Genomic DNA, 22457 nt, shown 5'->3' with positions numbered 1-22457 from the left:
GGTTCTATCATTATTCTTTTACTTTATATTGCAAGCAGAAGTTAAAGATGTGCTGTTTCAATTTTGAGCATTGAATTCGCATAGTTTGGAAATCTATCGTGGTTTCACACTATGAAATGAAACTTCTTTTATTTTGTTATTACCTGATTAAGTCTTATGTGCATCCTCCTTCTCTCTTAAAAATAAATAATTGCATGTTGAGCTTTAAGCATTCTACAGTTTGTTTAGTTTTGTATTTAATGCCAGAAACATTTATAATCCTATTGCTAAACTTATGTTGAAGGCAGAGAGATTTCCAGTATGCTAAAATTTCTTAAATATACTCGTATACAACACTCTTTTTACCTGACTTTTCAAATTTCGATTTCTTCGAAATCTCTCTGGTACCAACTTTAGTTTGGTCTTTGTTTCTTAAAACTTTAGCAAGTAATTTCTAATTTTCTCTTTCCCAGATCATTTTATAGGAACGTCTTCTTCTTTGAAAAAAAAAGTCATCTATTTCACAATTTTCTGATGATTGATCAAATAGTTCACGGGATATTGCCGGTGATTAGCCCACTAATATCCTTATTTGCATTGGACATGCAAGGAGTGTACATTTCCTTTATGTTAGAATTGAATAATCCCCTGCACAGTACATTATCAATACAGATATAGATCGACGTGAGATACAATACGTTCTTACAGGCTAAAGAGGAAAAATATGTTTATCAAATCCATAAAATTAGTTAGTTTAAGATTCTAGGGTATCATTTCCATAGAAGTAGTGAAAAATGTATGGACCCAGCCTTTTTCACCTGCTTAAATCTTTCATTCTAGGCGGCCAGTTTACTTAAATCTTTCAGTTTACCAGCCCTTTGCTATAATATGTCTTTGATATATATATATATATCAGGGGCGGATCCAGGACCGACTTCTGGGGGGGGGGGCGGTGAGTTGTCATACTGCTACTTTTAAGGACTCCAAGCTTTGGGATGCGTTTTATTTATATACATAAAATAAGAAAGTTTCCTCTTCTGGCGGGCGATCGCCCCGATCGGCCCCCCCTTGGATCCGCCCCTGATATATATATATATATATATATATATATATATATATATATATATATATATATATAATTTATACTAAATCGTAGTTAGTCGTGTGAAAATATAATGTTTGAATCATCTTACAGAAAGGACTGACAAAATTGTAAAATATTCCGTTTCAAAGAAGAAACTGCATAAAACCTACATGCAATTAATAGAGCGCATTAACTCACATATATCGTTACAGAAAATCCCTAATACCTGTCAGTTGAGGGTAATTTTATCACGTGCAGTGGCGCAAATAAATTCTGTTTCCGCCACTGTCATGTTTATCTCTCTCCATACATTAGATTTTTTTTTTTTTTTAAAAAAAAAGGACTTTTAAATTGTCAAATTGACTAGATTTTAAGAAACATTTTTTCCTTGTTTTCAAATTTTTATTTTTCAAGAACTTTGTATTTGCCAACGAAGAACAAGAAGAAGAAAATATAAATTACATAACATAAATTTTACCCCTTAGTTGTTTTTTTTTTTTTTTTTCAGATTTAGTTTTCCAAAAGATTGATCTTTTGAGGAGTTTTTCTGCTATTTTGGCTACGTTATTTGCTGTTCTGTTCAGAAACGAGAAAACAATAATAATCTCTTTTCTCTTCTTCTGATTGCATGTGTATTGCAAGTAATAACCTGTCCTGGTTTGTTCCATCTACTAGCTACCAGCTAAAACCCCATACACACAGGTAAAACAAAGCATTTTCATTTGTCTTGTGACAAACACAATGACGGCTTACAATAAGAAGAAATACGAAAGAAAAGGAAGATATCGGGTTGGAGGAGGAAGAGGAAGGGGAAACATAATAATGAAGAATTTCATTGTTGACCTCAGAAGGAAAAAGAAACCCCCTTCCAAAAAAAAAAAAAAAAAAAGAATCAAACCGCTGAAAACTTACTGTATGTATATATACTGTATATGTGTGAGTGTATCCTGTATATAAGTGTATGATTTTTTGGTATTATTTTTTTTCTTTCTCTCTCTCCCTTCCGAGGCTAAGGTGAGGTAAAGATATACTGTATATATATATATATATATATATATATATATATATATATATATATATATATATATATATATATATATATATATATATATATATATATATATATATATATACATCTTCTCGAAGTTTTGTAGAGTTTCCATTCCATCTACCCCCTTCCACACAAACCCTTCAATCCGTTTTCTTCCTGTGCTTGTTCGCTATCCGTTTTCTACCAAACGAACGTATCTGTAGTTAACTGTGGAGGAGGTTTTGGAACTATATATCGTATGGGGCTAATAGCGTTGTCTGAAGCAGGGAGGTCTTTGGTCGGTCGGTTCGGGGTTTTTGGGGATGACGTAACGCTGCCAACCCGAAATATAGCGAATAGACGAAGCAACAGGAGGAAGGAAAGGAAACGCCACTGAGAAGTTAGACCAATTTTTTTTTCTTCGCTCTCTTCATTTTGAGAGGGAGGCTCTTTTCTGAGTGAGTGAGGAAGACAGGATCAATGGCGTGCAATGCGCATGATCGACTGGTTAGACGGGGCACTCCCCAACGGCTGCACTTCTCTTGTGAGTTTTCCAGTAGTCTATATTCTCGCGGGAAGTCGTGCGTGTGGGAATCCCTAGATCGGGTTTGTTTCGACTCCACGCGCGCTCTGTATCTCTTAATTTTTCGGGCGACGATCACACAAAACGGGGAAAAGCGGTACCAGCATCTATAGAAGGTAAGGAAAGTTTTAATTACTTCACAAGATTAGCTTGAATGAAACTAGACAAGAAAAAATAAATTGCCTTTTTTTCCTTCTTTTTAAGTTAAAAAGAAAGAAAGAATGATTAAATCATTTCCTTAGCTGACTTCTTTTGTTATATAAATGAAATGACACATTTGTTTCTGATTCAATCGAACACTCATTTGGTTAAATGATAATTCAAACAATATCCGGTTAGTAAGCTTTTGATTAAATAATCATATAAAAACCATAATAATTGGGAACATAACCATTGTTTCGTATTGATATCCCATTCCTTGTTACTTACAAATACAAATAAAGATGTTTACATTTCTAATCCAACCCCAAACCAATAATATTATTATCACTTTTTTTTTAAATCAATGCAGCCACAACAGACAATATAGCAATATAGTACAAGAAAAAAGAAACAAACAAACAGAACAAGAACGTCGTAAAACTGTTTAATCATAACTTTAATGGAAAGATAAATAGGTTATGGGACGATTATTCATAACCTTAAGATGTTCACATCTAACAGCTAAGTCCTTACACCGAAAATAAAATATAACTATTACTAATATGGCATACTTTATGGCGTTTGCATTTGACAGTATGTTTAGAGCTCCTGTCTCTTGGTGTACTTTGTACTTTCTTCAATATCCAGTTTAAGCCCACAAATATTCGTGTTTTCTCTACATTGTGAAGAAATTGAAATATATATATATATATATATATATATATATATATATATATATATATATATATATATATTTAAAAAATTAAGAGATAGCGACCCTCTGGCTAGTGAGCTAGAAATAACAGCGATGGGAGCCAAATGTGCTCACCTCACATCATGCAGCTAAAAGCAATCTAGCCGCCAGGAGCCGGTCGTGGTGGCTAAAACCCCAGGAACTATAAATATAAATAAACAAGTCATTTCAATTACACTTTTAAATCATAGGTACTGTTTTTGATCTATACTGTTTCCACTCTAAACTTCTCTTCTTTTTCTTCTTTTTCTTTCAAGGAAACGCTGCCTATTTAGTATAAAATTTAAATGCACCTTTTGCCCTCAAAACTGGCCTGCTTCGTCTCGATACCGATCCTTTAATAAATTGAACATTCGATAATCGGAGGCTCGAGCAAGAATGAAATCTTTCTCAGAAATCTTTCTGTTAGTCAATATTATGAACAAGGCCACTATTCACTGTAAGATTTTTCAGTAAAATTACAGGTAAATAATGGCAAACCTGTTGACATAAAATGATTATAAATTGCATTGCACTTTAACACAGGGGATACTGTTGATACTAACATGAACAATTACTAATCTACTTTTCTTAACCAATTCCACTTTCATACTAATTATTACTATATAATGATCTAAGCATCTAAGCAATTTTTATTTATTGCTTGTTCTTAATTCAAAACTTTACCGTGTAGCAAATGATCATTTACTTGATAGTAAATATTCAACACACATTCTATGTGCGAACATATTTTATTACTTCATATAATTTATAATTAATTTATATTAATCAAATAAATTTTCCTCACTTAATATGTTACATAAGTTTATAATGCTTGGGTTAGAGATATATTAAGTTACAACTTCACTTTTTGTTCCAATCTCTACCACAAAATAAAATTAATATGTAATGAGCATACAATTTTAAAAGATGTCGTATATTGATAAATTTTTGATAAGCTACGTTTATTTAATCGTTAGACGTAAAATTCGTATAGATATGCAAGTAATGCATTTGTTTCTCCATTGGTATGTATGTTGTAGTTCGGTCTTGTTTCATAGCTTCACCTACTGTTGTATCAAACTGTGGCTATTCATACGATATATATGGGACAGAACAACAACTGTAATTTCATTCTATAAAAAGTAATTATTGCACTAATGTTTCTCCGTGTGAAAGTATTTAGTGCACAAGTAAACTTCGTGCGTGCGTTCCGAGTTGTATTTCTAGCCGAAATACCAAATTTTCGATTACTGAATTTCATAAGACGATTTCCAAATTATTTCGACAAGACATTACTTTGAAATAATAAGTAAGCAAATTACGGCGTAGAAAATCAGAAAAATGCAATTTCTGGTGTGCTTAGCAGTCTGGCAAATCGTAATTCTTCTAAACCTTCGTGATATTCAATATCAAGGATTTTAGTGTAATCTTAAATATCTTTATCAAGCAATTCTTATCAAAATGCAATGCAGTTGGCAAGTTATATGGTGTAAAAAGATAGTAAACTTAGATAAGGCTAACATTGGTCATGTCAAGAGCAGGCTTTATACTATGAAATAAATCAGTACCACTTTGGCAGTAACTAATTCGAAATGGAAAATCACGGATATAAAAAACAAGTTCTTTTGTTAGTTTATAAGTTTCTGTCAAAAATTTTTAGAGAAAAATCTTAGTGAATTGTTAGATCCAGCATGAAGATAATATCGCTCTGGTCATTGATATGTAAATCGACTAAAGCTTGCTCCACAGTTAAAATATCTTCTTTTTCTTCTTCTTTCTTTGTGTATGTGTCCTTGCATGCTCCAGGATCTCTCCTCTGAGCACTATCAGTCAGTTCTTTTTTTTTTTAACATTAGAATGTGGAAATAGGTTAGATTTAATGAAGAACACCATTTGATTATGGATTCCAGTAAAACTTATAAGAAGGGGAAATATTAGGTTAAGACGTTATTACTTATCGTGTATCACGCATCACATAGCAATAATTTTTTTACTCATCACACAGATACGTTTAGCGGATTTACCACTTAAGTTAATAAAATAAGATAAAATTGCATAAAGTGACTGTGGGTTCAAGGCTAATTAATTCGGTTTTAATCCACTACATTATTACTATATTTTTATCATAAAATAGTTTTTATTCCTATATACTAAATCCCTTTGGAATCTTGCTCTTCAACATCAACATTTATAAGATCTCTTGTAACATTATCAGTGGCGGATACAGAGGGTAAAACTAGTACAGAAGGGGAGCACTAGAACTCAAGCTATGATATATATATCATGAGTTTACTATAAACAGTGGCGTAGGGAAGGGGGGCCGGGCCCCCCAAAAGCGGTCCGACAATGTACTTTGGTACTTTGATGTTTGTAATTTTTTATATATTTTTATGTTTATATATTTTTTGCTTGTAATTACTCTATATGCACCTATAACAGCACTTACCCCCCCAAACACACATCCTGGCTACGCTACTGACTATAAACTTTCAAAAATATATAAATAATAGCTTATATTATTTTTGTCACTCAAAAAACTGAATGGCCTAGCCCCCCCACCCCCCGGGCTAGAACCGCCATTGAATATTATACTTACTAAATACAACTTCAAGTAAGAGTGCTATCCAAAATATCCTTTAAATTTCTATATGTATATACAATACTCCAAAATTACATTTCTAGAAAATATACATTCTTCTAAAAATCTTTCGTATAAAGTGCACAATGCAATTTCTATATTAATATGTAAAAAAGAGAATATAGGTAATTATACAGTCACATTGCTATTATAAAAATCTAAAGTTGTTTTTCCAAATTAAAGCATATTTTCTTCAGGCCTACTAAATTAATATCAATCTCATTTTCCAACACCCAACAGCAACATATTACTTCCTTTTGCGTTAGTTCTCTCGAGCAAGGAAGGAATGGATAACATTATATTAAATGTTGTGATATTGAATCGAGAGATTACGTAAAGTCATTTTGTCTTTGCTGTGAGTACCAATCAAGAATATGATGTAGCTGTTATATCTTTTAAATGTCTTTTGTATTGTATCTAGAAAAATACGGGCACACCATACAGTAAATTAACAGACATTGATGTGCACGTCTTGTACATGCAAGAATAGGTTCGAGGCATGTAGAAGTGTTTTCTCAGAACCAGCCAGTTCGATAATGGCCAACAATACTTACTTTGATTGGAATTGAAAGGTTAACAAATCTGATTACACTAGACGATATTCTACGTGGTAAGGTCTTATGATATTTTGAATGACATCGCTATTACTTTCTACGGTAACACTTAAGAGTTATACAGATAGGTTATTAATATTATCCTTGTATAATGATTACTTTTACTTTCGCCTCAAAAAAAATTGCCAAAAGTGTGCTCATTACATACATATTTTCTCGGGATCCTCTTCACTAGTCTAATGGTACTTAAACCAAATTGGTGTACGGGGTCCCGAGTTCGATTCCTAGTGGGAGGTTATTGAAATTTGAACGCATTACATTGGTTGGATTCAACCTTGAACAATAGGTTCATGTCTCGTATGGCATCGGTGTTGAAAAGCATGCAGAATTCCAATATCCCAACAAACAACAAGTACTATGTATGTCTAACTATGGTATATGTTAGTTATAAATCTGAAACCGTTTTGAAAAATTTAGTATTAAGCATTTCTATGACACTAATATATATATAGGGCTGGATAGATAATACGATTTTAGTTCCTCTGGATTGGAAATGTGAAATTTTGAAAAGATTGACAGATTCTTTAAGCTCATTTTAGACTTACTGTATTAAACAATGTGAAAGTTTTATGTGATCTGACTGATAGTTTTTAACCAATGACGTTCAGAAACATTTAAGCCAAAATGTAACTTTATGATTGCTGTTCTTAGCTTCTTGTTGTGTTAGGCAGATGGAGAACTTGATAATTATTACTGCGTTGACAAGGAAATATTTCTGCTTAACTCACTTTTATCTACATTGTGTTTTATTTTAATACTCTTCTTTTATTGTTTTCTTATTTATTATTATTAGTAGTAGTATTATTATTCCATTGCAATATAATGCTCTGATAATACGTGCTGTATTTTTGCCAAAAGCTGTTCGCGGCACTAAAATAAAGATTATTACTATTATTTAAACAAACATATATATCAGATAGGTTATTACTTTAACTTGAAGCATGAAGACACAATTAATTGATTATGTGAATACAATTTGTATTTATGTGTATAATAAACTTTTACTATTACGAATATCAATGAAGGATGATGCTTTGGCGTAAAACTTTATTTAGGATGGTGAAATTTTGACCTCTGTACAAAATATGGAAAATCTTTCGCACTTTACAGTTTCGAGATTAAAATGCAATTAAGAAACATGATGTAACAGCAATGAATTTAATATTATTCACTAATACAAATTTAGCTTCGGATATCTTTTGAATTACTTCGTTGAGTAATTTCATGTATTTTGAAGTTTCACGTAAAACTGAGTTAACAGGGTCCAAATGGATGAATCGAGTTGCGGGAAGAGACATAGTGCGACTGATAGAGGATGTGGAAATATGTGTATGTGCAAAGTTATAGCGGCTGAGCGCCATGAGAAACGGAGGGGGAAGGGGTCAAAGTTGGTTGGAGAAGGGCTATGCTACGTTATAGAAATACATAAAATAAACTTTTGAATCGTAAATATAGTGAAAGATAGACAATACAAACTGTGGTAGTTTCACATATTGGCGAAAGAAGACTGGACAGAGTAGATCAAGAACCTCCGCCGCCATTTTGAAATTTGTGATACTTTTTGAAATGGAAAGATAGTCATATGATATACCAATTAGGACCATCATGTTCTCAAAAGTCAATTATGAACTTTATTTATCGTTATCTGTACTTACTTGGAAGATTTAAGATCATCTTTACAGTTATTAACGAAAAGGTGCCATATCGTTACCTTTCCATTTCAAAAAATATCACAGAGTTCAAGATGGCGGCGGAGGTTCGTGATCTACTCAACCCATTCTTGTTTCGCCAATATGTGAAACTACTACCGTTTGCATTGCCTGCCTTTCACTATTTTTACGATTCAACAGTTTATTTGATGTATTTCTATAACATAGCATATCCCTTCTCTCACCAACTTTGAATTCTTCCCCCTCCGTTTCTTATGGCGCTCAGCCGCTATAACTTTGCTCATACACATATTTTCACATCCTCTATCAGTCGCACTATGTCTCATCCCGCAACTCGATTTATCCATTTGGACCCTTTACTTGTAAAAGTTCTGCCGTTTTGCAATGTCTACAATCTCCCTCTCTATTATCTTCATTTTTCCTGTATACGTTATAAAAACAAAGTGTAAAAGTATTCACACAAAAATGATTTACTTTCGAATACTTTTGTAACATATTGAACCAATGAACAACATTTTACTCTGTTTGTTACAATTTAATTTATGTAATATATACCTTGAAGACTATTTACATATGATTTTATGCCTGGGAATCCACAATTTACAGACATTCACTCCAAATTTCAGCAACTTCTACAGCACATTTTACATATACATTACTATTCTATTTCGTAATATATATTTGTATATCATCTATACACATAAAAACCAATAAATTGCCAACAAACATCTTACCAATACTCTGGAGTAAATGTACTGCATGTCTAAACCAAACACATATTTATGTAAACTCCAGAGCGTTTACATGTACTTTTCTTATCTGTTGCATATAAAGGATTTCTGGAAATAAATAAATGGGTAACCGTACAAAAGGTTACATCGTAAATATAATTAGTTCGAAATATGAAAATATTTGCATGTTAAAAGGTTGTCCGAGATTTCACCACGTAATGTATTTTATTAATTGCGCAGTGTTTACTGGGTCACTGGAGGTACCCATGACTTCTATATGCAATTAGTAAATCAGTTCTATTTGTAATATGTCTCCTACGTATATTGCTTAATTAATGAATAATAAGTGATAGTGAAAAAAAGAAACAACTACAAGAATAGGGGCGTCATTTGAGGCTGAAGGGAGTAATTTCCCCGCCGTGACTGTAAGATTTGTATTCATTTCAAACAATAGGAGAGTAATATTCCAATGCAAAACAGGAAAATCTAGTTACAATGGGGTTTTTGCCTCCTTCTTCCCCTTCCAAACAAAATGTAAAATGACGCTACTGTCCAAGAATAAAGGCAGTGAGAAAAGAGAAAAAGCTCTAAGAAAACCTCACAAACTCACATGGCGTGCAACCAAATCAAGGTTCCTTCTACTACAGATCAGTGCTAATCACTAAGCTATCATAATTTTCGAGTTTTAAAGGATACAGTGTGTATGTTTTGGTTTTGAAACTAGAAGAGATAAAAAAATTAACTATAGTCAATAACACAAATTAAACAAACAAACAAAAAAAAAACTGTGCTATAAATATTTTGAATGCATTACAAGTGCTTGCGTGTAAATAAATATTAGATGAAGTAGATATATATAAATATTAGATATATAAATGCATGTAAATATGTAAGATCTAATAAGATGTTCCAAATATTAATTTTGTAGATTACATGCTCTAAGTGTATGTACAGTGCTGCCAACACAAGAAATCTATTCTTTTTTTTTTTTTTTTGCATAATTTGTATTTGAATTGGACCACCAAGAGGCGTAACTCCAAAATGCAAATTTTCAGGAAATAAGTTTGAAATATGAATTTTCCGATTTCAACGTTGATAGTCATAAAATAAAAATAGTAACATATCCAGAGGAGCTGAGTTTTTGAGATCCATCATGTATCTCAAAAAAAAAAAAAAAAAAAAAAGAAAAAAAAGAAAGAAATTACACAACCTTCTCCTGTATCTCTCTCTATTTGGACCGGAAGTTGGAGAAATTTACAACTTAACAGATTTCGTTTTTCACTATCCTCTAATACATTCGGGAGTTATAGATGTGTTTCAATATTGAACTCCCATAGTTCGGGAGCCTATCGTAGTTTCAGACTCTAGCCTATATGGTTTTCCATTTAGCAATTAAAATAATTATCTTTGAATAACATATTAAAGATCTGAATGTTATTTCATTTACTTTATTGTAATCCGTTATACTTCACTTCCGATACTTTTTTTATTACACATATTATTTAAACTTCTCCTTTCTATACATCCGTAAGGTAATAAACATTCATTGCGTTTTATATGTAACACCCATTTACGAAGCATTCTAACTAAATTGTTTCAGCACCCAATATTTTTCATTGTCAATCAGTTCATGTTATTTTCGTAGAGTTATATTCTAGTTTTTTTTTTTTTTAATCACAGTAACCATAAATTGAATACTTTGTTATCATAAGCAGAAATAGAAACACTAGCATAAATTTGAGAAGAAGGGAGTAATCATGTATAGTTATATTGTAACAAATTACTCTTTCTTTGTGTTCTAAGGAAATTAGAACTATTTCATTCACTGACATTTGGTTTCAAGCTTAATGCTTCAGAAAAGGGAATATTTAGCCTTCTATAATTTTCTGGAAATATAGCAAAAGTTCACCAAAGAAAAGAAAATCCAGTATAAACTATATAAAAAGATTAATAATAAGAGAGACAGATCTAATGGATATCAATTGTTTTCGTATACACGTAAGATACGATTCAGATTAACCAGAAGGTAGCTTTAGAAAAAGGAAGAAAACAACGATTCTTATTTTCTGCTACTTAGGATAATTAAGGGTTTAGTGAAAGAGGGAGCTATGAAGCAAACGTGATAAGTTTAGATTTTGCTATTTCCAGGGCAGATCCAGGGGGCGATGCCCCCCTTAGAAGAGGAAACTTTCTTATTTTATATAGAAATAAAACCCATCCGAGAGTTTGGAGCTCTTTAAAGTAGCTCTAAGTACCAGTATTAAAACCCACCGTCCCCCTCCCCAAGAAATCCGTCTTGGATTCGCTCCTGGCTATTTCTAGTCTTCTACTGTCATATGACATTTATCATGTGAATTACAATCATGTAACATAGCTCCCGCGTTTTCTGCAATACATATTCTGAGTTTTTGAATATTTCCTAAGAAGCATTTTGACTGAGAGAAGGAGCTATGCCATTTACCGATGGTGTCTGACATGGCAGTAAGGGAGGTATCAACAATTGAACAGTAAAATAGTACAGATTGGTGTTGCAATATCCGGTTCTAGCTTTCATATCGTGAAAATAACTGCTGCAAAATTTGACACAACACTACCAAGCATACTCTTCTTCAAATATACCTATTTTGACACGAAACTCTTTAAGAAGATGCAATTTCGTAGCTCTAAAGACAGAAGAGATCTCGTGATTGGTTATCTTTATGTGACTACACTTCTTAAAGAAATGTTACTTCTCTATTGATATGGACGACTTATATTAGCCCTGAAATTAAAAGATATCATGGCAATAATGCCGTATTCTCGTTCAATTTTTCATGGTGTTTATCAAAAGCCAACATCCACGAAAATAATGGATAGTGAAGATACTCCAGGAGACATGTTGTCTTTCTGTAGTTCATATGTAAATCTGTGAACATGATTTACAATCAGACAAAATATTTACAATCATGTTAAAACTCCTTGATGTACTATATTGATTTTTCCATATGGGTATACTACAAACATTGTACCATGTATTTCGTAATAAAAGCTATTTACATTGAAATTATATTTTTCCTTTTGCATAACGTACCTAACAATAAGTTAAGAAGTAGAAAGTTTACCCTTCATTATATAAGTTATAACGCAACACGATGCTTTAGTAAACTCCATTTATTTCCATTTCTTGTCGAAGTGGCATAGCTCCCTCTCTCAGTAGATCCCTCAATGTCATTATAATCCCAAAATGCTAATATAAATAATAAGATAAAACAAATACTATCTTTTTATCTACAGTGACTATAATCAATATATTAGATAAAATTAATGTTAACAAGACAAATAAAGCCCTTTGTCTCATTTTTATTCTTAATAATATATTTGTTGGAAAGTGAATACAGTAAGCGAGTACAGTAAATAATCATTTTATCGCTATGATCATTGTGATTCCTATTACCCCCGAAACGAAACTTGCAAAAAAATGGTCAGCCTTATGGAGAGTCGTAATGACGCATGATTAGTATAATACTAACGAGTTTGATTAACATATATTTTCTGCAGTAGTCAGACCTTTAGTATGATGCTAATCATACATCAAAACGACTCTGCATAAGGCGGGGTATGTTTAGTGGGTAATTAAAGAAACAAGAATAATGGTGTAACATTTAACAGAAAGTAAATGTAACACAATATCAAAGAATACAGCAAAACAATAAAGAATACAGTAAAACAATAAAGGTGCTAGACAAATTCAATTAAGAAGAAATCATAAATTATAGCTCACTGCCGAAAAACGCTGCAAATTTTTCCTCAACATTGAGGGGAACGGGTCAGACTGTTCCCATAATCTTTTTCTTTTTAAGCCATGTTCAAAATATTTATAAAGTTGAAAAGTAATGCTGTGGAGGATGAGGGGAGCAGAATTGTGTTTAACATTGGGAGGCGGGTAGATTTGAGGCTTATTCTTGGGACGGGGGAGATGAGACTCATATTACGGTAGATGAATCTGGTTTCTGAGCGAACCTGTTGTATATTACATATTAGGCAATGTAGATGAAGTAGTAGTACATATCAGTATTACAAATCACTGAAGTGATCACGTTATGAAATCTTAATACATGCTTATTTATAATTGGTGTGTTTCTACTTAGGCATCCACAAGGATCCTCGTCCAATATGATCCTTATCCACAATGTAATTGAAAAATCATATTTCAAATAGGTTTATTGAAGGGAACAGTCCCCTCTGTTCCAAGATTCGTGGAGACATGTCCCCCTCATACCCCTGGGATTTGCGCCTGTGCTGCAAAATATATATATATATATATATATATATATATATATATATATATATATATATATATATATATATATAAATTCTCTCAATTAACTTTTCTCCATTGGCTTTGAAGACAGCATTGCTGCTTACAGTGTTCAATGTCATGGCCAGAGAATAGCAAGAGATCACAAACGAGTCTGTGCATATAGTTTCTGAGAAATCTGGCTGATTCTTATTTGCCTCTAATCGCCATTATCCCTGTCTGCCCTGTCATTTAAAATCTATTTTTTTTATTAGTATCAGTTACTTTAGAATTGAATCAGTTACTTTAGAAACGACCTGTGTCTTTTCTTTTATGTAGTACATGTGTTGTTACTGAAGTAATTGATTAAATTATTCGCAAGTTTGTAATTTAACCGCTACTAGTCAGGAAAATTTTCGTTCCAGCGCTTACTTATCGTTCCTCTACTGACATACAAACCATGTCGCCATGAACTTGGTTAGAATCACGTAGTTCTTCTCTCGTCGGAATGGCGCCACAAGAGTTACTACACTCCCACCATCTACACATCCGTATGCTAACTACTTGCGAAACAACAGCAAAGACTTTCAGAGTCGAGTTAACCCACATGTAGTGTTGCCCATGAGGTGAGAAACTTCTCGTCTTGTCCACAAAACGAGTACTATTTTAAATTCAAAAGGAGAGGAGAGACGTAACAATCCTCATATCTCTTTTCTTCGAGACAAGACGAAAAATTTTCAGGAGTCTCGTGGGCAAGACTAGTTCACGTGGGCTTCTCATAAGGGAGAAGCATCCTGGAAACTTCTAAATGAAATTAAGAAAACTTAGGCCACACGAAACGAGACGAGAAAAGCTGTCCGAGAATCAAGTCGAGACGAGAAAACATAGTTATTATTAGCATTTTGTACATATCTCCTCGCTAGATTTTCAAAAATTTTATATTCTTTATTATCTATATTCTCATGTATTTTATATTCTATTCACTAAAATTAGAAAAAGAAGTAATAAGAAGCCTGCAAAAGTCTTTATATATATATATATACTATGCTGCAGTTGGATCAAATTAAATCAGTTTAACAGTACCTACTGAGTTTCTTCGTTAATCGGGAAACTAAAATATTAGATCACTTATCTTTCAATTTGTTAATTTTAAGGCAAATGAATTTACAAAGAGTGGAATTGACAGTTCTTTTTCCTTATTATTTGTCCAATGTCCTTGGTAATGCCTTTCAAAATTGTATTTTGTGCTTCTTATATTATATATGGTCTTTCAGAATGCATTCTCATTCAAAACTATAGTAATAAAACAAAATGAAATAGACAAAAGGAAATGAAAATGTTTTTCTTCCTTGCTTCTATTTTTCTCGAATGATACTGAAATTGATTGTATTGTTGTACGATGGTGTTTCCTAAAGTTTCCAACCTGAAACTGGAATATTGTGTCGTTAGTGGTAGACAAACCCCGTATACGCGGGTTTTCTCAAGGTCTCCCATTTTCTTCCACTTTATTCAATCCACCATTGCATTTCTTACTCATCATCACCGTCTCCTTTAGCCTAACCGGCATAATCGTAGGACGTAAAACTTAAAGATTTCATTTTTCTAAAAGGTGTTTGGTAATAAACCGTTTATGGCACATAGTGTCATTTATAGAAGAAATGATATATCAGTTTCAACTTTCTAGCTGGATCAGTTCGTTGGAGGCAGTCATTTGAATGAGTCATAGTGCTTTGAGCTCGCATATTGCATAACAAATGCTCCAGTCCATAGAGCTGTTATTGCCAAGGCTGCAATGTTAAATGAAACCTATTGTGGGCTGAGTACTGAATCTACTCGAAGCCACAGTCTGGCACTGAAGCATTGGAGCTAACAGCCGTGTCGACTGGAGCATTCTCATCCAGTATGCGAGCTTAAAACACTATAAGTGATTCAAATGACTGCCTCCAACGAACTGAAGCAGCTTGACAGTTGAAACTGATACATTATTTCTTCCATAGATGTCACTATATGCCATGGATGGCTTATTACCAATGGTACGAGTTATATGTCAGGCCGGAAACTAGGAAATATCCTCACACTCAGATACTTTGCTATATTTTACATTGTTAATGGGATTTTAATATTAATTCTGCTAAGAAGATAACATTTATAAAACTTAAAATAATAAAACGCCAACACAAGCAGAAAATTATAAAGAAAGTTCCACACAGCGTGAGAAAATGGATTGAAATTATGTACAAGAGATAAACAAGAGTCGAATACGTATTATCGATGAATCTGGGAGATGCTATTAAGAAACAAGCAAAGGTATATAGCTGCTAAAGTGACTTTGTTTTATATACATATATTTGTTGTGTTTGAATACTTTCAAAATTTAGTATTTTTGAATGAATGGTTAAATGATGGCATGACACTGACGTAATATGATTAGAACAAGATGAATAAAGGTATCATAATTCAACTTTATATGGATTAAATTTTTTGAAGCAAGGAAGAAAAGAAAAGATCTTATTAATGCTGCTGTTATTGTAGAAACGAAGTATAAGAGATTGTTTTGGTTGACAGACTTGAGAAATGTGATGATCGACATGGCCGAATGTATCATTAAGATTTTTCAAAAGGTTAACATGATTATTAGCATCCCTCCAGATTACGGCGTCCAATATCATCATGAATAATGTTTATCCGACCATTTCTTGCTAACACAAGGTTGTACAAAATAACGATTCAAAATTTGGAGTCTGTTATTAAAATTCTTTTAACCCTTGACCCAAGCTGTACAATCATATGTGCTAGATATTGAGCGAAGGAAGACCATATAAGTTTTAATGAGAATATCGGTTCTCCAACTAATTCCAGATAGATGTTTTGTTAGTTTTTTGCTTGCTTTTGATTTAAAATATTGAAAGTGCGGTTTCCTCAATTGGAACCAAATACCATTTCCACATACCTGTATGATGCACGGAAATATAGACATATTTGAATTGTCTGGATGCTGATGATGTATACAGGGTGCTTCAAAACGAACTTTGTAATTTCGTATAAATTTATTCAGACTGTTTACAGAACTGTGTTTGGCTTCATTTTGTAGCAAATATAACTTTTTTGAGGGAGGTTCAACATGAGGTTCAACTACTGGGAATTTTGCAAACATCCTGCCTGAATTAGATTTCTTGCCAAACCCGCAGCAGCATGTCAGGCGTAACTTGCTCTAAGCTCAGAAAGAGAAGCCAGTAAGGGTTTATGAACTTGATCCTTGCTAAATCCATTACACAATTGCCGCTGACTTCAAGTCTTCAAATTGAAACACAGCCTGCGCACTCAAGACCAATGTAGACAGCCGTCTTTGCAACAACTGTCGTGAACATTTGGGATGATGCTATTCTGTACCATGCAACATCTGTCTGAAAATTGATCTATTTTGCTACAAAACTACGTCAAGTCAGCTCTGTAAAAAATGGTTGAACCAACGTGAATGAACTCATGAAGTCGTAAAATACTTTTTGACACACCAACTGTCGAAAATAAAACTGAAAAAGCTCATCAACAACTAGCAAAAAGTTATTTTTATAATTTTGTCAGTAAACTGTTTACTCTGATTCTTATTTATAATTTCATAATTACTACCAAAGTAGGCATAAATATCAACATTCCAGGACCGTGATTCCGGAATTTAACTTTTACTGAGATCTAATATCAACTATTCACCTTAATACAACATAAGATCAAGAATTCTGAAGTTCGTTTTAAATGTTATTGCTAGTGACATCTGTGCTCAGTTAGTAAACTTTCATTCTACACAACTGAATTAAGTGACCAAATTACAGAGAAATAATAATATGTGGCAACAAGAACATAGTTCAATGTAGATGTGTAGGTGGTCAAATTAGTAAATAATTACGTCAAAGATTCTGTAAAAAAAAAATGCCTGTTTCTTTTATTAAACCGAATAAAATGATGTAATAATGTAATGATGTAATAATAAAATAATGTGTGTTTTCAAAAATTCGATTTTTCTTTGTAAACCTAAAAACTGATGCTATACGATAACCACACCACTATTATGATGAAACTAATAATGAAACTGAATCTTATGCCCTCATCAAAGTTTTCTTATGATACTAGCAAGAAGAACTAACCAACTAACTAACTCTATATCCTATGGAACCCGGAGGTTCAATGTCGCGTTCACAAAAGCTCTCCACTGACTTCTATCCTCAACCAACTGGATCCAGTTTCTACTTTGTATTTCTATTTCTGCCAGATCCATGTTAATAATGTCCTTCCATCTGCGCCTGGGTCTTCCTAATGGTCGTTTTACGATTGGTCTTCCAGTTAAGACTTGGAAAGCGTTCCTACTTTCTTCCATCCTCGCTACATGACCTGCCCATCTAAGCCTGCTAGACTTGATGACCCTAACAATGTTTGGTAAACCGTTTAAATTATGTAGTTCCTCCTGAAGTTTGCGCCATTTGTCATTACCGTTCCTCTTGGGTCCGAATATTCTCAGGATCTTGTTCTCAAATACTTTCAGTCTATGTTCTTCCCCCAGAGTAAGCGACCATGTTTCGCAACCAATACAGAACAACAGGCATGATTATCGTTTTATATATTTTAAGCTTCAAATTCTTCGACAGAATTCCCAAGAGATTTTTAACTGATTAATAACAGGAATTCCCTGCTTTTAGTCGAATTTTAATTTCTTCGTGAATATGGTTTTCGTCTGTTAATATTGATCCTAGATATTTGAAAGTATTCACTTTATTATTCGATATTTTAACGCATCCATAATTTGACGTATTACGATCCCGACGAACTTCCATGTAATTAGTTTTCTCTCCTTTTATTCCTAAACCTGTGTCGCTGCAAGTGTTGATCAAGACCTCTGCATTTCTTTCTATTGTTCCCCCATCATCCTCTATTAAATTTACATCATCAGCATACGCCTTAACCTAGTGAACACCATTCAACTCTAGGCTTTGGTTCCTATCTTTTATTTTCCTTATAGCGGATTCATTTCCATTTGGCCTATTCCTGTTTGGCCTACACTCATTCGACGAGGTATATTCAGTGTCTGAGGGATTTCTTTTACAAAGATTTATGAATAAGTTTATTTCTAACAAACTGTGATTAACTGTGATTCTAATAGTTCCAAAGGTCAAGGTGACAAGGTTCCAACGTGACTCTTCTTGAAAATGTTAAATTTATATTCTGATGTGTGATTGATGGAATTGGCTGTAATTAGTCAATCACAAGTATGGTATGCACCTTTAGCTGTTCTTTTATATTAGATGTTTTCCTTTGTTACTTCATAGTGTCTGAAGAAGCCAATCCATTAGTTGATGAAATTGTTACACAACTATGGTTTTTGAATAAATATTTGCTTTGGGGTCAGTTAGTTGGTTGTAATTTTAGAAATCTCTGGGAGTTCCCTTATACTTTATAATCGTAACCTCTCGAACTTTACAAGGATGGTCGGTACTCTCGTGGATCTGAGATATGAACCATTATACCCTCCAAGTTCCCTGCTAGGAAAACTCCTTAATGTAATTTTTCTGCCTTAGTGGTGGGTGGAAGTGACTTTGTAGTTTTTTCTGCCTGAATGCAGAAATACTTGCAAGTAGACTAAAATTGATATATGGAGAGAAGGCTCAGGATAGCATGACTGCTGGCTATTAAATTCAGTTTTGAATGCTTGATTCATGTACACACTCCTGGACGAGTATGGAACCAAAGTTTAGCAGAGATTTTAAGTGAACGTAGTCAGCTTTCTCCCTCGTTCTTCTTGTTTGAATAAATTGAGTACGAGTTTCTCTGACGTAAGCTATATAGAAGCTGTTTTGCTTTGACAATATTCTTTGATAGTGTCCAAATCTGAATTTCTTTTAACTTATTGTAGGTAAATTTCTAATTTTCATATCAAATTGAAGACCTGAATTGCAGAACATCCCAAGTCCACCGGAGTACTTTTGTGATTTTAGAAGAAAGACAAGAAGATTATACTTTGCATGCTATTCTGTTTAGCTGAAATTATTTTTCATTTTTTTAAAAAACGTTTTGATTTGGATTTATGTCATGTAAGTGAATAGCCCTTAAAATATAGACTAACAAAAAAAAAAACAAAAAAAAGCAAAATACGAAGAAATAGAGTGGACTTAGGATGTTATGCAATTCAGGTCTTCAATTTCACATAATAAAGAAATTAGTTTTATAGTGTTGATGGGCCAGGATAAGCCTTGAGTCAAGAGATAACGTTTGAAGTGAATCTGGTGATAGTAGACAACGACAAGATTTGAACGTTGCTGAATCATATCTAGAAATATTATTTATGGTAGGACACTCAATTTACTTTAATCATAAACTTTTAAAAAAATGATTACATATTTAAGCAGATAAACTTAGAAACACTTTAGAGAGAGAAGCCAAATTTACTACAGCATCTATTAATTAGCATGAGAATTTTAGACAATAAAAGGATTACTATGCAATGTTAATTCCGGAATTTTCTTTTCTGTAAAATTCAAATTAATTGATTTAATTTGTTATTCCTTAGACTGATCAATTTCCATAGATTTAACTTGATTGAAAATAGCATGACTGCATTTAGTCGGTATATTAATATTTTCATAATCTTTATATTACGTTCTTATCCAAAACACTCAAAAATTCCCTCAAATACTAAATATCCCCCGTCGAATGAGCATAGGTGAAACGAGAATACTCGTTTCACTTACAGATAAGATGATATTGAGATAATAATATACATTGCTGGAAGGTTTGTAGGCGAAACGGGAAGACACCTTATAGTGCATACCAGTACAAAGTTGAACAATGGCAAGAACGCATCTTGTTGTTTCAGGTTAGAAAGTTGTCGATCACCTCCGGGTAATACATATACTATAAAAGTGTAATACAAGAATAACTGAAAAATTACAAAATAAAATTAAATAAAAACATAGATTGGGATTCAAACCACATTCACAAATATTGAACTCTCACAAAAAGAAACAACTAGACACACATGCCTATAGAAACAACTACGAAGCTTTCCTCTTGTATATGGATTCAGAACAAACTTCTTAAAAACTCTTCTTTTTGTTTTTTTGGATCAAAAGATCCAATATATTTCAGATAGAAATTTTCTTGTACGCTTTATATCTCGATAACTACATATATTGTAGCCAAAGCAAAACTACCACTTAACTCAGTATGATGTGCTTATTCCGTAAAAAATACGAAATCGCGATTTAGGGATCATTTAAAATTTTTGTGGCCCCTGATCCAAAAACTCCAATATATTTCATTCAATCAAACGTTTTCTTGTACGTCTTATATCTGAAGAACTGCATATAGTGTATCCAAACCAAAACCACCACTTAACTCAGTTTGATGTGCTTATTCCGTAAAATATACGGAAACTCGATTTATCTAGAAGCCGTTCAAAAATTTTGTGGCTCCTGGCCCAACATCCAATTATTGGCCAATATCGCAATGTTTTGATCCCTTTTTTTGGATCATTCCTAAAATTCTTGTTTTTACTTCCTATGACTTTCCCTTCTGTAACTTCGAATGCGTCATTGCAAAACCGACAATTTTAAGGGACTTAGAAAAATTAAGGCGCTTAATTATGTTTTGGAGAAGTGTGTATGTCGCGTAACGCTAATGTGCAACCCTGAAAACATTTAAAACTTGCTGGTTGCATAACCATCTAGGCGAATATACTTAATCCTTATTATAAACGCAAACGCATTCATTCGTAAATGTACAATTCACGTGATCCTCTTTGCTATATTTAAACAGAGTTTATTTGTTCTTATAGCTAATGCATACATTTTTACAGTTGAGCGGAATGTTAGTACGTTGAAAATTTCATGGGTAACTGTACCTTCTAAATATTACTTATGCAGTTTCATCTACTTATATCAGTAGCTTATTTTTTAAGCCTAACGACATATAAACTTTATCCTATATAAATAATGAGCGCCAGTAATTTAACACCAATTATCTAATACCAGACGTGTATTTTAATATCACTTAGTATTCCCATATATACTGATATAAATTATAACATATGTATAAAATTTAGATATAAGAGCCAATACATTTTATAACTGTAAAAGCTTCGAAAACTACAATATAAACAAGCACATTATATATACTTCTTTTTCTTCTTTTAACAACAATTTTACATTGCAATGAGTAAGTATTATTTCAATTAACACGTCTTTCCAATCTTCCAACACGGAACTAAAAAAATATTCCCTTATTTGTTCTTATAGGTAACACATATATGAATACAGTCGAGCGGAACTACAAAAAATATTTCCTTATCTGTTCTTATAGCTAATACATACATGAATATACTGTAGTTGAGCGGAACTACAAAAATATACCCTTATTTGTTTTTATGACTAATACATACATAAATACAGTCGGGCGGAACTTCAAAAATATTCCCTTATGTTCTTATAGCTAATACATGCATGACTATAGTTGAGCTGAACTACAAAAATATTCCCTTATTTGTTCTTACAGCTAATACATACACGAATATAGTTGAGCGGAACTACAAAATTATTTCCTTATTTGTTCTTACAGCTAATACATACACGAATATAGTTGAGCATAACTACAAAAATATTGCCTTATCTGTTCTTATAGCTAATACATACATAAATATAGTTGAGCGGAATTACAAAATTATTCCCTTATTTGCTCTTATAGCTAATACATACATGAATATAGTTGAACGGAACTACAAAAATATTCCCTTATTTGTTCTTATAGCTAATACATACATAAATACAGTCGAGCGGAACTACAAAATTATTCCCTTATTTGTTCTTATAGCTAATACATACATGAATATAGTTGAACGGAACTACAAAAATATTCCCTTATTTGTTCTTATAGCTAATACATACATGAATATAGTTGAACGGAACTACAAAAATATTCCCTTATATCCAAAACAA

General features: G+C 32.7%; 1 protein-coding gene across 1 annotated transcript in view; it reads left to right on the top strand.

Moving 5' to 3' along the window:
* The first annotated feature begins 2623 nt into the window (after positions 1 to 2623).
* The window catches only part of LOC145675696 (lachesin-like), an 866246-nt gene continuing 846412 nt past the window's right edge, over positions 2624 to 22457 (top strand). The window contains exon 1 of the mRNA XM_081746303.1: positions 2624 to 2792. The gene's annotated coding sequence lies outside the window, so the exon portion shown is untranslated. The remainder of the gene's footprint in view (positions 2793 to 22457) is intronic.

This window comes from Thermobia domestica, chromosome 2, assembly GCF_964235325.1.
Source record: "Thermobia domestica chromosome 2, izTheDome1.hap1.1, whole genome shotgun sequence".
Classification (NCBI taxonomy): Eukaryota; Metazoa; Arthropoda; class Insecta; order Zygentoma; family Lepismatidae; genus Thermobia; species Thermobia domestica.
This window is presented reverse-complemented; position numbering and strand designations above follow the sequence as displayed.